The 17,772-nt window shown below is 40.8% G+C and overlaps 1 protein-coding gene and 1 non-coding gene across 2 annotated transcripts in view; both read right to left on the reverse strand.

Annotated features, from left to right (window-relative positions):
- ZBTB7C (zinc finger and BTB domain containing 7C) overlaps positions 1-17,772 on the reverse strand; it is a 382,485-nt gene that overhangs the window by 335,064 nt on the left and 29,649 nt on the right. The window lies entirely within an intron of this gene.
- On the reverse strand, positions 2,340-2,445 carry LOC129636352 (U6 spliceosomal RNA). Its single transcript, XR_008706893.1, has one exon. It is a non-coding gene; the product is annotated as a U6 spliceosomal RNA (small nuclear RNA).

The raw sequence follows: 17,772 nt of genomic DNA on the forward strand, positions 1-17,772 counted from the left end.
GGTGGGTTTTCTTTTGGCCTCACGTAGCCCAGATTTGGAGCTGAAGATGCCGGCAACTTGGAAATATCAATGGGCATAGACAAAAAAAATTCCCGCAAAAGCGTGCTCTTTCTAGCCAAAAGACTAGGAAAGGGGCAGCTTAGAAAGACAAACTGGTATATAGCAATTGCTTTAATCTGGCCAAACACTGCAGAAAAATCTGTGGTCCCACCCCCATCCATGCTTCTGGACTCCCACTCCGACCCAGCAGTAATGACACACCCCAACCCCTCCTTGCTGGAGTAGTGTCAGAGGAGGTTTACTGGAAAGTCAAGACTTTTTACTACTGCTCAGCATAAAAGCCCACTCTCAACCCCTGTGGTGTCAGTGGAGGTCACAAGGGGACCAGTAACTAGGCATTCCAACCCCTCCAATCCAGAAAGGAATTTGTTGAGGTCAAGTGGACTTCAACTTCCACCTGGCAGTAATAAGGCAGTGCTCCCAAACTCCCCTCTGGAGCATGTTTTAAATAAAAAATAGCCAAAGTGAAAGGCTTAAATAGGATTTAAGGTCTCAAAATATATTACCCAAAATGTCCATGTTTCAATTTTTAAAATCACTTATCACAAAGAACCAGGAAAATCTTAAACTATGCCAACTCCAAAATGACAGACATGTCAGAATTATCTGGCAAAGATATTAAAGCAGCCATTATAAAAAATGTTCCAGAGACTTCCCTGGGAGTCAGTGGTTAAGACTCCAAGCTTCCAATGCAGGGGCCACAGGTTTGATCCCTGGTTAGGGAACTAAGATCCCACATACCACGTGGCATGGCAAAAGAAAAAGTTTCAACAAGCAACTATGAACATGTTTGAAACCAATGCAAAAACCTAACAAGGAAATATAAGATATAAAGAAGAACCAAAGAAAACTTTAGAACTGAAAAATACATTAACTGAAATGCCAAATTCAATTAATGAGTTCAATAGCAGAATGGAGAGAACAGAGGAAAGAATCAATGAACTGCAATATAGAGCAATAAAAATTACCCAAACTGAAAAAACAGAAAACAGACTGAAAAAGCAAACAAACAAAGCCTCAGGCATCTATAGTAAAACAACAAAAAGTCTAACATTCTTATAACTGAAGTCCAAAGGAGAAAAAGGGTGGGCTGAAAACGTGCCCAATAATAAAAATCCCTCAAATTTGGAGAAAGACACAGATTCAAGAAGATGAAAGAATTTTTAAATGAAATAAACTGAAATAAATCCACATCATGACACATCACAGTCAAACTTCTGAAAACAAAGACACAGAAAAAAATCTTGAAAACAGCACTAGAGAAATTACACCTACCAATATGGGGAAACAATTAGAATGATAGCAGATTTCTCGCCAGAAACCATGGAGACCCAAATAAGCAGAACAACATTTTTCAAGTGTGAAAAGAACTATCAACCCAGAATTCTATATCCAGTGAAAATATCCTTTAGGGATGAAGGGGAAATAAATTTATTCTGAGATGAAAGAAAATTAAGATAATTTGTTGCTAACGGACCTATCTCCTAAAAGAGTGGCTAAAGGAAGTTCTTTAGAAAAAAAAAGAAAAAAGAAATGATTGAAGAAATCTTTGAATATCAGAAAGAAGAACATACTTAAGTAAAAGTGTAGGTAAATACAAAACTGATTTATTCCTCCTCTTAAACTTCTAATTGATATTTGATAGTTGAAGCAAAAATTATAACACTAATGTAGTTTTAAATATATGTAGAGGAAATATTTCAGACTATCACCTTATAATCAGGAGAAGGTTAAAAAGACATACAGGAAGGTAAAGTTTCTATAATTTGCTCAAATTGGTAAAATGATGACACCAGAATGATGTATTGTCATGTCCACATAATGTACATATCACTAAAAAGACTAAGCAAACAATATAAACTGAAAAATATTATAGGTAAGTCAAAGTGGAATATTTAAAAATGCTTAGGTAACACATGAAAAAGCAGGGAAAAAGAAAATAAACATGAAAGCAAGAACAAACAAAAAATATAAAATTGCATAAAACATCACTAATTACATTAAAAGTGAATAATCTAAAGATACCAGTTTAAAAACATGAATCACTATTCTGTCAATAAGACATTCACTTGGAGTAAAATGATATAGGCAGGTTGAAAATAAAAGGATGCAAATGCATATATCATATAGACATTAATCAAAAGAAAAAAAATGGTTATATAAATAGGAGATAAATTAGACTTCAGGGGGAAACATTACCAGAGACAAAGAGGAATATTTTTTAACTTTATTTTTATTATTGACACTATTACAGATAGAATGATCACAATCATATTAACAAAAATATGGAACACTTCATAAATTTGTGTGTCATCCTTGTTCAGGGGCATGCTTATCTTCTCTGTATTGTTCCAATTTTAGCATATGTGCTGCTGAAGTGAGTACAGAGAGGAATATAATATAATGATAAAAGGTTAATCCACCAAGAAGTCATAGCAATCCTAAATTCACATGCATCAAATAGAGATACAAAATATGTGAAGCAAAACCTGATAGAGCTGAAAAGAATAAAAACATAAATCCACACTTACATTTTCAGATTTCAACATTCCTCTCTCAAAAATGAATAAAACTAGGCAATCAGCAAGGATATGGAAAAACTAAAAAAAAAAAGAAAAAGAAAAACTCAAAAACACCATCAGCCAACAAAATCTAATCAACATTTCCAGAATACTCCACCCAGTAATAGCAAAATGTACATTTTTCTCAAGTGCTCAAAGAACATACGCCAAGATAGACTATATCCTAGGCCATAAAACAAATCTAAATAAGTTCAAAAGAGCTGAATTTTCATACAGAATTCATTTTCTATTTCATATAGAGTGTGTTCTCTGACCTCAGGGGAATCAAACTAGAAATCATAACAGCAAGATAACAGGAAAACCTCTAAACACTTGGAAACAAATCAGTGTACTTCTAAATAATCTGTGAGTCAAAGAGGAATCCATATGTCCTTGAAATGGGTGAATTGTTAAGCTAATCATGGTTCATCCATACCACGGATCACTACTCAGTAATAAAAAGGAACAAACTACTGGTAAATGTACCAACCTGGATGAATCTCCAGGGAATTACACAGTAAAAAAAGTCTGTCTCAGAAAGTTGCACTTTTACTATATTATTACATTTACATAACATTCTTGAAATGATAAAATTATGGAAATGAAGAACAGATTATTAGTTTTCAGAGGTTAAGTAAAGAATCAGAGCAGAGAAGGGAAGTGGACATGGCTATGAAATGGGGACAGGAGAGACCCATGTGGTGATGAAAATATTCTGCTTCTTAATTGTATCAATATCCTAATTGTGATTCTGTATTATATTTTATAAGATATTGCCAATGGAGAAAACTAGGTTAAGGATACAAGGGATTCCTCTGTATTATTTTTTATAACTGCATGCGAATCTCTAATTATCTCAAAATAAAAAGCTTAATTACAAAAGAGTAGAGAATCCCTCCCAGAAGATGTGTTATCAAAGCAAGAATGCCAGTATACACATTCTCCTTTTCTCGCTCTTTCTCCCCCTCTCTCAGACAAACACACACAGACACCCCACCTATCAAGTGCCTTCAGCTATCACCATCTACATTTGCACTGACTTTCTGCCTCTCTTTGGACCAGCCTCATCCAGTCCTTTGTGAGTTCAGAGAAAATACCTCTGAGGCCTTTCCTTTGGCTCCTGAAGCTCTTCCCCAGCTTGGCCTAGGAGCAAGCACTGAATGTATAAAAGGAACTGAGAACTCACTAAGGAGATAAGGGCTGGCAGGTAGCCAAGCTGCATTTTAGGAAGGCCATGCCCCTGAAATTAAACATAAAAGAGGATATATGTATGGTACATGGTTCTGTGCACACCACAGGCTTTTCTGGAGAGATGGTCTGTGGCTCTTACCCACTTCTCAAAGACATTCATTTCCCAAAGAGGCAAGAGAAGGCAGAGGCCTACACTTGAGACCCACACCACCATTTTCTGCAGCCTCAGGAACAACTAGTGAGCTCTGCCAAGCCCAGACCACCTTCTGGAATCTCCCAAGAAGCCTCCTGGTATTCCTCCTCAGCCCTTAGGATGTTCAGCTTCCATCCTGTAGAGCTGGAAATGTCAGAGCTTGAAAATCTTTCATTTAAAATTTCCATGCCCACCCACCAGAAGAAGAAACTGAAGCCCAGAAATACAGGATGACTTTGCAAGATCATCCAGAAAGTTAGCTGCCTAGTTCAAACCAGAACTCAGGTCTCCTCCTTGCTACCAGCTTTGGGACATCTGTTCCTTAGGTTGGCATGAGAGCCGGACCTCAGACAGGGCAACCAGGAGAGCAAAGGCAGGGCAGAAGGCCTGCTGCCACCATGGTATCACCAGTGAAAGGCGGCAGTGGGGACACACCCAGGCACTGGGTTAAAACAAGCACAGATATGCAGATGTTAATGAGCAAATGCTTCCTCTGGACTACCCAGCAGTCCTTCCAAAGTGGTAGTGAGCATTATACCTCAGAGGTACAAACAGGTGGCAATGAAGCTCAGGAACACTAGAGAAATGCCATCACCTTGGAAAACAGGCCATTCAAGGCCACTCTTTCCCAGGGATGTTTCCATCCAATCCCTTCTTTCTCCAAGCCCCTTCACTCCCACCCGTGGCTCCATTCACCACATGCTCACTCACCCCGCAAATAATAAGTAAGGGGTTCCAGAGATTTGTGAATGAGGGGTTAGGAGGCAGGAGGCCCTGAACTCTAAAGATGCAAATAACATCTCCAGCCCAGTCAGGCCCAATGCGAGTCCTGTAGCCCTATGTGTGCCTAACCCTTGCACCCATCAACAGGCCCATTGCTGACCTCCCATCACCCTCGAGCCGTCTGTCTCCCTCATGGCTGTCTCCACTCATTTTTCTTCCCACCTGAAGGCTCAGCTGACTACAGTCTGCAGAGAATTGGGAGCAGGGAGAGCCTTGTCACCAGACAATTGGAAGAGCCTCCTGCCCTGTCTCCAAGCTTGCAGCCCTTTAATCTGTAGCCACAGTGAACATCCCAAATCACACCTCAGACCATAGCACTCTCCTGGCATGCCTGTGCCTCCCAGCATTTCCCAGACTCCTTTGCAGTTAGGCTGGAGCCATGTGCCTGGTTCTAGCCAAATTGAACAGGGTAAGAGTGAAACTCCACATGTCACTTCCAGGTTGGGGGTGCTAGGAGTCAGCATGCTTTCTCCACCCTTCTCTTTTCTCCCACTGTCACTCTGAAGGTCTCAGCAGACATCACTGGAGTAGAATCATTGAGCTATTAACATGTTAGGGGTTGCTTATTGGACAGTTAGCATTGACTGACTAATAAACTTTCCAGTGGGGAGCCATTGCCCTCAGGATATAAGTCCAAACCCTTTAGTGTAGCCATGCTCAATGCCTTTTATGGCCTGGCCCAGACCCCATATCTGGACTGACTCTTGGCCCTCCCCTAAACACACTCTTACAGTAACTGTGATTCAACCATATTTGTAGGTTCTGGAAGAGCTATGCCTCTTCTCCCTCAGGATGTCCCCTCTATCTAGAACACCCTTATCTCTCTCCACTCCCACCCCTCCATCTGCTTAGCAAACTCCTACTCACTCTTCAACTCCCAGCTCAAGCAGCCCCCAACTCCAGCTTTCCATGGAAGAGCTGGGGGCAGCTTCTTCCTCACTGGAGGCACCCCCTCTCCAGCTCCCAGAGAGTCCCTTGCTCATCCTGTATCTCAGCTTTTGTGTTTGACTTTGGGCGCTGCCCACTGAGCTGTGAACTCCACAAAGACAAGGGGAGTGTTCTCCCCATCTTTGTTTTCCTAGAGCCTTCCTCAACATCCATTCCTTCAGAAGATGGTTAATGAGCACACAAATAGAGCCTACATGCAATTCCTGGGGAAGATCACCTCTGCTTGAGAGAGAGATTCAAACAAGTTGTAGGAGCTCTTCACGAAAAGAAGAGGCTTGGAGTGAGGAATAAAACGACCCATAATTACCCTGGGCTCTAGAAAGAGCTCTAACAGGCCAGCTCTGGCTGGCTCTGTCCCCCATTGCCTCAATGTCCCTGGCCAAGGGAGTCCCCTCTCTGTCATCTCGGGTCTCTCGCAGCACCAGGTTACGTGGTTCTGAGCATGGCAAAGCCATTTCAGCCATCCTACCTGCTCTTCCTGTAGTCCCTCTCTTTCCCAGAGGCCTCCACTCAGAGCACCCCATCCATTTCCCCTGACCACTTACCCATTTAACTAGAACCTAGTAAGTCATCCACCAGCAAGGTATGAAGTATTACACTTCCTCGGGCATTCTACTTTAATATGAGACCACGGGACACTCAATGGAGCAGTGCTCACCAAGGAATTTCAGGCAGTGGAACAGACATCCAGCCAGTGGTGAGGAATGCTCTGGAGACATGCCTTTCCTGACCCTCCACTAATCCACCCATCACGACGCCCAGGCGAGAGTTGAGTGCTGGCCTGAAAGAGAGTTAATGTCGGTGGAATATCCTGAGGGCGGGACCCGAGCTCCTCACTCCTCATTCCGCAGTCTCTTTTATCTGGTATTTCTGGGCAAGACAATGAGCAGACAGACTGGAAAGTTACAGGCAGGCCAGCTTTGCCGATCCCTGCCAAAAATGCAGCGAAGGAAGCTGGAGGAAGACTCGAGCCTCTTTAATTTCCTCTTCTGTTTGGCTTCGCCTGTGCTCCCCCTCCCACACCACTTGGAGTCTTCTCTGCCCTGGCTCTAACTCAGGAGCAGCCTAGCTTCCCATCCCAGATGTGGGAAACCCCTCCCTCACCCCAGACCCTTTGACTGGTGTGCTGGTCACACTGGTAAGGCTCTGGCCTCCCTTGAACAGCAACGGCACTTAAAAGCAGGAGCTCAACTAGGAAGTCAAATTTCCAGGCCAAGCTGGAAACACGGTGGGCAAGAAAGGCTGGGGGTAGGGGGATGGTCTCTCATTCTGTTGCTCCAGACTAGAATCAGGACCCAGCCAGAAACGAAGCTGGGAAGGGACTAAGTAGGAAGCACTCTCAAGAGAGGAGCGTCCTCAGAATGCCAACGGGACCACTTAGAGTGCCCCACCCCTACCCAGCAGGATCTCCACCATCTACATGTGAGCACATGTACCCACACAACAAGCGTAAATGCAGAAGAAGACAAACAAACAAAAAGATCAGGATTGAAATCTGTCTCTATCCTCTACTGACTTCTTCCTCTGCAAACTGGGAACAGTTTTCAGGATTGCAATGAGCACAACACTCCTGCTATGCGACTTGCACAGAGAGAGCCCTCCATAAATGTGAATTCTTCCCCAGATCCTGGCAACTAATTGCCATTTGAAAATGACAGCTGTGCCATCAACTGGCTTAGTGACCCCAGGCAAGTCCCTCACCATCTGGGGCTTTCTTAAGCTTTCCTAACCTTGAAGAGCAGGCTTTCTCCAACTGAAGTGTGCATCAGAATCACCTGGAGGGCAGGTAAACACAGATGACTGAGGCCCAACCCCAGAGTTCCTGATTCTGCATTTCTGGGCTGGGACTGGACGCTTTGCATTTCTAACAAGTTCCCCAGTGATGTTGATGTTGCTGGTCTGGGAAGCACACTTTGAGAAGCTCTGAAGCTGAAGCAGTCTAAAATGTCTAGTTCTAGCAGTTTAAAGAGTACATTAAACTAATCCACATTAGGTGATGGCTACTGGTTCAATGTGTTCTTAAGGCTCCTTGTACTTTAAATAGGATAATGTCTTGACTCAAAGAAATCATCTTTTATTGCCCTACTTCTAAGCTGGGTATCAAAAGAGTCCTCGAGTCTATGACTAGGACAATGATGTGGAGAGAATCGTTGTGGAGAGGCTTCCAGGCCTCTCTAGTCTCACTATGCAGGTGTGACGGAAAAGGCATTTCATTTGCTAAACTCTGATGTCCCAAGTGACTCAGCTGCACTTGGCTAATTACCATTTAGGGGCATGACATCTGAGGCCGAAGAAAGGCCCCTGGTTGCCTCAAATCAGCCCAAGGCCAGGCACCATTGCTAGAAGCAGGGCTGTCAGTCAGCTGTGACATTCTGGGTGCCCCCCACCAACCTCTGTCACAGTCGGGGAGAGCAGCCCCTGCCTGGGGAGGCCGGCAGAGCCCAGAGCCTGCAGCCCCAGAGGCTGCCACTCTGTACCCCTGCCATGTGGGCTGTAGAACCCTCTCAGCTTCATTCCCTGCCTTTGTGTCACTCTAAGACCTGTCCAGCAAGGGGGCCGGGCTCTGTACATGTTGCTGTCATTCTGCTAATGCTCTGGGCCTGCCTCAGGGAAGAGAACTGCCCTGCATGTCAATTACAGGATAATGACACCTCCTCCGTGACTGCGCACTAGTCCCCACCCAGCACGGCCCTGCCTTTGGTGCACAGGAACACTGAAAAGGGAAGAGATCGTTAGGGCGCAGCACCTCCCAGCCCCACTGTGTTCTCAATATTTCTATTCGCAAACTCAGGCACGTGGACAAAGTCTTCAGGAAAAAGGTCAGGGCTGAGAAAAAGAAAGAATGAATCCAAGGCCTGAAAGAGGGCTGAGATAAGCCCTCAGACACCCAGCCTGGGCTTCCACTCCAGCCCTGCATGCAGATCACAGGAGATGGGGAGGGGGGTGCCTCCAGCCAAGCCCACCCCCAGAGCATCACCCCACCAATCACCTGGTTTTGCTTTTGTTCATGCACCACTCATTGCTGTCTGAGTAGTGGATCGGTGATGGAGCTCTAAAGACAAACAAGAGGTGCCCCCTCCCACTCCCTCCAAAGCTCCTGGCCCAAGAGGGCAAAGCAGATATACACATTATCGTCAGAAAATGCAGTGAGAGCAATGAAGGCAAAGTCTATGAGAGCTCAGGAGAAGAGACGGCCAAGTTTTCTTGGGGGTGGGGGTGGAAGGAAGAACAGAATAAAGCAGGGCACAGAGGGTGACATCTGAACTCACCCGAAAGGATGACTAGGAGAAACCATGTCTGGACAGGGATAATATTAAAATCTGTAACAAATGCTAAGGCCTAATCCTGGCCAAATGAGAGCAGATGCTGGGCTTGAATGTCAGCCTTACCAGGTAAATATGGCAAGTTAGACATATGCATCTATTATTTCTGCTTCCTCCCCAAACCCTACTGGAATGATCTTCTTCTTTTTTTAAGTTAGTATAAACAGACAAAGATGGGAAGAACCAAAGAGGAGAGAAAAGTAACAGAATTGGGTTTGCTTTTTTAGATGTTAAACATATTTTGTATAATGTTTATTAAACATATTTTGTAAAATATAAGATGTTAAACATATTTATATTAGAATACAGTTGATTAGGCTTCCCAGGTGGCTCACATGGTAAAGAATCTGCCTGTAATGTGGGAGACCTGGGCTCGATCCCTGGGTGGGGAAGATCCCCTGGAGAAGGGCATGGCAACCCACTCCAGTATTCTTGCTTGGAGAATCCCACAGACAGAAGAGCCTGAAGGGCTACAGTCCATGGGGTCACAAAGAGTCAGATGGACATGACTGAGCAACTAATACACACATGGTTGATTAGCAATGCTGTGATAGTTTCAGGTGTGCAGCAAAGTGATTCGGTTATACATACACATGTATCTATTCTTTTCAAGTTCTTTTCCATTTAGGTTGCTACATAATATTGAATAGAGTTACATGTGCTATACAGTAGGTTCTTGGTGATTATCCATTTTAAACATATCAGTGTGTACATATCAATCCAAACTCCTTAACTATCCCATCCCCCTACACTTCCTCCGTGGTAACCATAAGTTCGTTCTCTAATTCTGTAAGTCTGTTTCTGTAACAGAATTTTGGAAGCTGGAAATCAGATGAACAAGTGGTGAATGTCCTGGGAATCCCTAGAATCTGAGTTCTAAGTCAGCTGTTGGGGAAGCTGAGTACCAATCCAATCTAAACAGCAAAAACCCATTAACAGTTCAGAAACTAGTGGTACCAATCCTCTTGAAAACAGGAGAAGACTTCCCTAGCAGTTCAGTAGTTAAGACTCCACACTTCCACTGCTGGGGGCATGGATTCAGTCCCTAGCTGGGGGGCAGAAAAGGAAGGAGGAGCGAAGGGGTGAGGGATAAAACAAAGAAGGTTCGTTGGCAACCTGTTTGGGGAACAGTTAGAGTCCAGATTCTTTGCCTGACTAGCAGTGGCCCTTTGCCCAGCCCAGCAGAAAATGGAGGTCTATTCTTTGAAATAAACAGAGGCTTTCTTGCCTGGAAGACGCCCAGCAGAATCGAAGACATATACCTGCTTTGCTGAAAACAGAGGGATTAAAGAACATTCACATGCATTCTGGTTACTGATACCCCTTCTCCCCTGGGAACTCAGAGCACCAACCCTCAGGATTCTACTCTCTAGGCGAAAGGCAAGATGAGCCTTCTGAGGACCCCAACTTGACTACAAAAAAAAAAAAAGACGTCTTGATTTAAGAAAGACTTCATCTCATACGACTCAATATAAAAAAAAATAAAAATAAACACTATGATTAAGAAATGGGCAGAGGACCTGAAGAGACATTTCTCCAAGGAAGACACACAGATGGCCAAAAGACACATGAAAAGATGCTCAACATCACTAATCATCAGGGACATGCAGATGAAAACCACACTGAGATATCACCTCACACCTGTCAGAATGGCTATCATCAGAACGACAATAAAAAACAAGAGCTGCCAAGGTTGTGGAGAAAAGAGAACCCTTGTGTACTGTTGGTGGGAATATCAACTGCTACAGCCACTATGCAAAATAGTATGGAGGTTCATCAAAAAATTAAAAATAGAACTACAATATGATCTAGCAATTCCACTTCTGAAAACATTAACTCAAAAAGATACATGTACCCCAATGTTCACTGCAGCATTATTCACAATAGCCAAGATATAGGGGAACCTGAGAGTTCATCTATAGATGAGTGGGTAAAGCAGATATGATATATATATATATGATCATTGATATATGACCCATATATCAATACAATGGAATATTACCCATAGAATAGAATGGAATGTTCCCATTTGTGACAACATGAATGGTCCTAGAGGGTCTCATGCTAAGTGAAATAAGTTAGACAGAGAAAGGCAAATACCATATGATCTTACTTATATGTGGAACTTAAAAGAGAAACAGGCTCATAGATACAGAGAACAAACTGGTGGTCACCAGAAGGCAGGCGGATGAGGGTTGGGTGAAACAGGTGAAGATGATTAAGGTGTACAAACTTCCAGTTATAAAATAAATAAGTCACAGGAACGTAGTGTACTGAATAGGGAATATAGTCAAAAATATTGCAATAAGCTTGCATGGTGACAATGGTTACTAGACTTAGCATGGTAATTGATTCATAATGTATACAAATGTTGAATCACTCTGTTGGATATCTGAAATTAATATAATATTGTATGTCAACAATACTTCAGTTTAAAGAATAAAAATAAATACTGCATAACACTTAAGACTCCACAAGAGAAAGGCCCAGCCAGATTTTTCTCCAGTGAAACCCATGGTCATCAAATCCCACCTGCATTGCAATTCTTAAATGTGTGCAGATAAGCAAGAATAGCCAGATAACTGAATAAAGTGTCAAAATTCTATCATGAACTTCTTCAAAGAGGTAATACTGGAATCATAAAATAGGATGCTATAAAAACATTCAGAGAATAACAACATAAAAGGAATCCTTATGAATTAAAAATATAACAGATTAAATCCCAATAGAGGGTTGGAAGGTAAAGCTGAGAAAACATCCTATAAAGTAAAAAGATGAAGAGATAGAAAGAAGAAAAGAGAATTAGAAATCCAGTTCAGAAGGTCCACTCTCCAAATGAGAGTCTTAGAAAAGAGGGAACTGAATGGGGGGCATAAAAAAACAGTAAATTTAATCTACAAAAACCGGGAAATGAAGAGAAGGTACAGAGTTTGCAGACTGCAAAGGCCAGCCATGTGGGTTCTTGGATAAAAACATGAGCACACCGACAGAAACAGATCCACTGTAAGGCAAAGTACATCATTACGACATCTTAGAATACTGGGTCCAAAAAGAAAAACCAAGAACAGAACACATTCCTGCATCAGAAGACTCAATATTAAAATGCCAGTCCTTCCCAACTTTATCTATAGACTCAACATAATCTCAATCAAAATCCCAGAAAGCTATCTTGTAGTTCTTGACAAACTGATTCTAAAGTTTATACAGAAAAGCAAAAGATCTTGCATAACCAACAAAATATAGAAGAACAAAGCTGAAAGACTCACGCTACCTAATTACCAAATTGACTATAAGGCTACAGTAATCAAAACAAGATGTGAAGTGAACAGTGAAAGAAGAGACACATAGATCAATAAAACAGAACTGACAGCCTAGGAAAAGGCCCACACAAATGTAGATAACTCATCTTTGACAAAAGAGCAAAGGCAACTTAATTGAAAATGGAAAGTCTTGTCAACAAATGATGCTGTAACAATTGGATTGCAACTACGCACACACACACACACACACACACACACACACACACACAGTCCAGTTAGAAATAGACTTTATACCTCACGTGAAAAGTCAAAATTGATCACAGACTTAAATTTAAAATGTGAAACTCTAAAACTTCTTGTTGAAAACACAATAGAAAATCTCCATGAACTTGGGTTTGCTGGTGAGTTTTAAAATATGACATCAATAGCAAAAGTTTTGAAAAGCACAGATATTTGAAAGGAAAACAATTGCTAAGTTGAACTTTCTTCCATTTAAAAAATTTGTGATCCATGAAAGAAAACCCCCAGATTGCTTGTCTTTCTCCCAATGTCTCCTCAGACAAGGGGGAAAATATCTACAAAACATATATCTCAGAAAGGACTTATAATATCAAGTAATAACTTGTAATACCAATACTTCTTATATATATATAATTTCTTCAATTTATTTTGGCTGTGCCGGGTCTTCATTTCTGCGAAGACTTTTCTCTAGCTGCAGTGAGCGGGGGCTCCTCTCTGGTGGTGCCCGGCCTCTCATTGCGGTGGCTTCTGTTGTTGCAGAGCACACGCTCCAGGTGCACGGGCTTCAGGAGTTGCAACACATGGTCTCAGTAGTTGTGGTTCCTAGGCTTTAGAGCACAGGTTCAATAGCTGTGGCTCATGGGCTTAGCTGCTCCTTGTCATGTGGGATCTTCCTGGATCAGGGATTGAACCCATGTCTCCTGCATTGGCAAGCAGATTCTTTACTGAGCCAACATGGAAACCCAATACCAATACTTCTATACCAAAATATACCAAAACAACAACAACAACTCTTAAAACTTAATAATGAGAAGACAAATAAGCCAGTTTTAAAATGGGCAAATAGATACCTCACCAAAGAAGATATACGGATGGCGAATAAGTGTATGAAAAGATCCTCAGCAGCATTTGTGATGAGTGAGCTGCAAATCAAAACAATGATGAAATATCACTACATACCTTAGAATGGTTAAAACCCCAAAACTGACCATACCAACTGTTGTCAATAAGGTGGAGCAATAAGATCTCAGTGGTTGGTGCAGAAAATACGAGATGATACAGTCACTAGGGAAGACATTTTGGCAACTATTTTACAAAGTGAAACATACGTTACCATATGATCCAAGTATAATCCTCTTAGGTGTACACCCAGCTCATTTGAAAACTTTTGCCCACATAAAAACCTGTATGTGAATGCTTATGGCAGCTTTATTCAAACTGCCCAAAACTGGGGACTTCCCTGGTGGTCCAATGGCTAAGACTCTGTGCTCCCAGTGCAGGAGGCCTGGGTTCAATCCCTGGTCGGAGAAGTAGACCCCACTTTAGATGACACAACTGAGAGTTCAAACACCTCAATGAAGATTCCGCAGGCTTGCAACTAAGACCCCACAAAACCAAATAAATAAATAATTAAAAAAAAATTTAATTGCCAAAACTTGGAAGCAATCAAGATATCTTTCAATAATTGAGTGGATAAACAATCTGTAGCACATTCATAGAATGAGATATTACTCAGGAACAATAAGAAATGAGCTACCAAGCCTCAAGAAGATATGGATGAATCTTAAATGTGTATTGCTAAATGAAAGAACCAATTTGAAAAACTACATACTGCATGATTTCAATTATATGACATCCTGGAAAGGCAAAACTATAGGACGGTAAACAGATCAGTGATTACCAAGGGGTCAGGGGAGACAGAGTAAAACATGTGACACGCAGGAGATGTGTATGATGGTGAAACTATTCTGTACAATACTGTAATGGTGAAAACAAGACGTCAAACACGTGTCAAAATCCACAAAACTTGACAGCACAAAGACGAAATTTTCATATATGAGAAAAAGGAGATATCCTAGGATAGAATTCAGAATATGACACTAGAATCTAAAAGCATTACATATAAAAACGAGTTCACTGAAGGGGGTGGGAAATAAAGGGCTGACCTAAGTCACTTTGAATATAAGCAAAGTACATAAAACTAAAGGAAAATCAATAATAAATCATACTGATAGTATGTAGCCTTGATTTATCGTGATGACATTGACACTTCACTTCTGTGATCTTCTTCTGCACATAAGAACTGGATTCTGTACACACGTTCTGCACATAAGAACTGGATTCTGTACACACGTTCTGCACATAAGAACTGGATTCTGTACACACGTTCTGCACATAAGAACTGGATTCTGTACACACGTTCTGCACATAAGAACTGGATTCTGTATACACGTTCTGTACATAAGAACTGGAACTGATAAAGTTATTTCCCACAAGAATATAGGTTGACAACTCTGAAATTATTACACATGTATAAAGGAACTAAATATTAAATAAATGAATGGCATATGGTGGGAGCCAGGTTTCTCACTATTTCAATGGACAGTTAAAATAAGCAAAGGCTAGAATGATCCATGTGGTAATGGATTAGTATTGGAGACATCACTATGAACTCATGTTTACCTAATACAGAAACATTTACAGATACATATATATATATATACACACACACATACTCAGTTTATTATGTCTATCTATATAGATATAGATCTATATAGATATATCTATCTATATAGATATAGATATATCTACCTATCTATATCTATCTATCTATCTATATATAGGCCTCCCAGGTGGTGCAGTGGTAAAGAATCTGCCTGTCAATGCAGGAGACGTAGGAAACACAGGTTTGATTCCCTGGTCAGGAAGATCCCCTGGAGTAGGAAATGACAATCCACTCCAGTATGTTTGCCTGGAAAATTCCATGGACAGTGAAGCCTGGCAAGCTACAGTCTATGGGGTCACAAAGAGTTGGACATGACTGAGCAACTGAGCATGTGATATCCTTGCTCTATCATCTGAGAAAGCCCAGAAGAAATGTCACCCCCGAAGCAATGATCACACTAGTGCCCAGATCTTGGTTTCCAATACCATTTCTTCAATAAAAGGAGCTCGGTCTCCTTAGAGAAGTGGTTGGTTCTAGGACTCAAGCAGAAAATACACAAAATGAGCCTAGAGCATCTTGTAGTGCCAGAGAATTAATAAACTGCTAAGGCACACAGTAATGGGGGAATGCCAGAGGAATACAAGAGCCAATAGAAAGAGTTCCCAATGGCAAAAACTGGAACAATTTAAGCAACAAAGTAAAGTAGTACTGGGTCATAACCCAAAGTATAAAATAAGTTCATAGTAATATAAATAAATAATTGATTGGGTAAACCAAAGAGAAAAAATAAACAAATCTCCCGTGTGGGAAAATTTTAAATAATTTATTAATGTAACTCCCTATTTCTTAAGAACGGACTATGCATAGTGACTCTCGTTCAAAGAGAAAATTGTGGAAAGGAAGAAAAAAAAGAAGAGTTTCTTTAAAATGGAGAAACTTAACAAACACTATCTCAAGTCAGATGATCAAAGTTAAAATCAATAGTAAGTTATATTGATAGTATGTAGCCTTGATTGAATGTGATGAAAGTGACACTTTACTTCTGTGATCTTCCCCAAAACACATTACTCTACTATAATCATGAGAAAAAGTTCAGATATATCCCAATTAAGGGACATTCTGCAAAACCATATGACCGGTGCTCCCGAAAACTCTCAAGGTCAGCAAAAATGTCTTAGAGACTGTCAGATATGGCAACTTAGTAGACATGACAATTCAGTGTAATTTATTATCACGTATGGGATCCTAGAAGAGGAAGTGACTTTAGAAGAAAACTAAGGAAATATGATGAAGAATGGTTATTTAGTAAATGGCAGTATATCCAAATCAGTTATTTTATGTGGACAAATGTACCATATGACTAGAAGATGTTCAAAACAAAGACAGCTAAGTGTGAAGTACACGGGAACTCGCTGTACTATCTGCACAGTAATTTTGTAAATCTAAAACTGTTATAAAATTAAAAGTTTCTTAATTTTATAAAAAAAAAACTTTTAAAACCCCTAAACTTTTTCAACTTCAAAAATTTTTAAGTTTAAATTTTTAAACTTCAAAAAAAAAAAATTTAAACCCCTACAACGTTCCAGAAAGAAAAAAAAAATAGGGCATGTAAAAGATCAGGTATCAGAATAGTTTCAGACTTCTCAATAATAATAGTGAAACCTAAAAGAAAATTGGAAAAAAGCTTCAAAATTCTGAAGGAAAATAATTTTCTAACTAGAATTCTATACCCAGCCAAACTGTAATCAAGTGCGATGATAGAATAAATATACTTGCAGTCATACAAAGTTTCAAATAATTTATATCCCATATACCTCTTTTTAGGGAGTTACCAGAGGATATGATCTACTAATATAGGGGTGTAAACCAAGAAACAGTAAGCCATGGAATATGAGAAACAGAAAATCCAACACAAGAGAAAGTCCAAGGGAATCTCAGGGTGATCCCAAGACAATAACTATGCACCAGGCACAGAGATCAATCAGTCCATTTTGAAGCCCTTCAGAGATACAAACAGGGATTTCTGAATGGAAAAAAAAAATCTGAACAGTCTGAGAAGAGATTTAAACAACAGATGGGGTTTGAAAATTTAATTAGTAATAAAAATATGAAATCATAAACGAAAAATAATGCACTGATCAACTTTAGGGAAACAAAGAATGACTCAAGAAAGGAACAGCATCATAGAAATACTAAATGCATAATCATAAAATGTAAACAGTCAATATTTATGATATAAATATTTTAGGAAGATAAGGGAGGTGGTGTGTCAGTCAGATTTTACTAGGGTATATTGCAGTGACAAGATAAGTCTCAAAGGTTTACAAGCATTCTCACTCGTGTAACATTGCAGCACAGCTGTGGGTCAGCTATGACTATACCACATGTCTCCTTCATTATAGGATCTAAGCTAAAGAATTAGCCCCTTAATGAGACATGTCCATTTTCTTGGCAGAGGGGAAAAAGTAACTCACCCACAGCATGCAATGGCTCCTAAACTTCTGATCAGAAGTGGAATACATCACTTCTACTCATATTCCATTGATCAAGCTAATCATAGGGCCAAGCTCAATGTCAATTTTATTATTCACCTATTGGTAAGCTAGTTACATTACAATGTGAACAGACATATGATTCAATTGGGAACAGTCATACAAATGACCGGAGAAGGCAATGGCACCCCACTCCAGTACTCTTGCCTGGAAAATCCCATGGATAGGAGCCTGGAAGGCTGAAGTCCATGGGGTCGCTGAGGGTCGGACACGAC

Source organism: Bubalus kerabau, chromosome 21, assembly GCF_029407905.1.
Source record: "Bubalus kerabau isolate K-KA32 ecotype Philippines breed swamp buffalo chromosome 21, PCC_UOA_SB_1v2, whole genome shotgun sequence".
Taxonomy (NCBI): domain Eukaryota; kingdom Metazoa; phylum Chordata; class Mammalia; order Artiodactyla; family Bovidae; genus Bubalus; species Bubalus kerabau.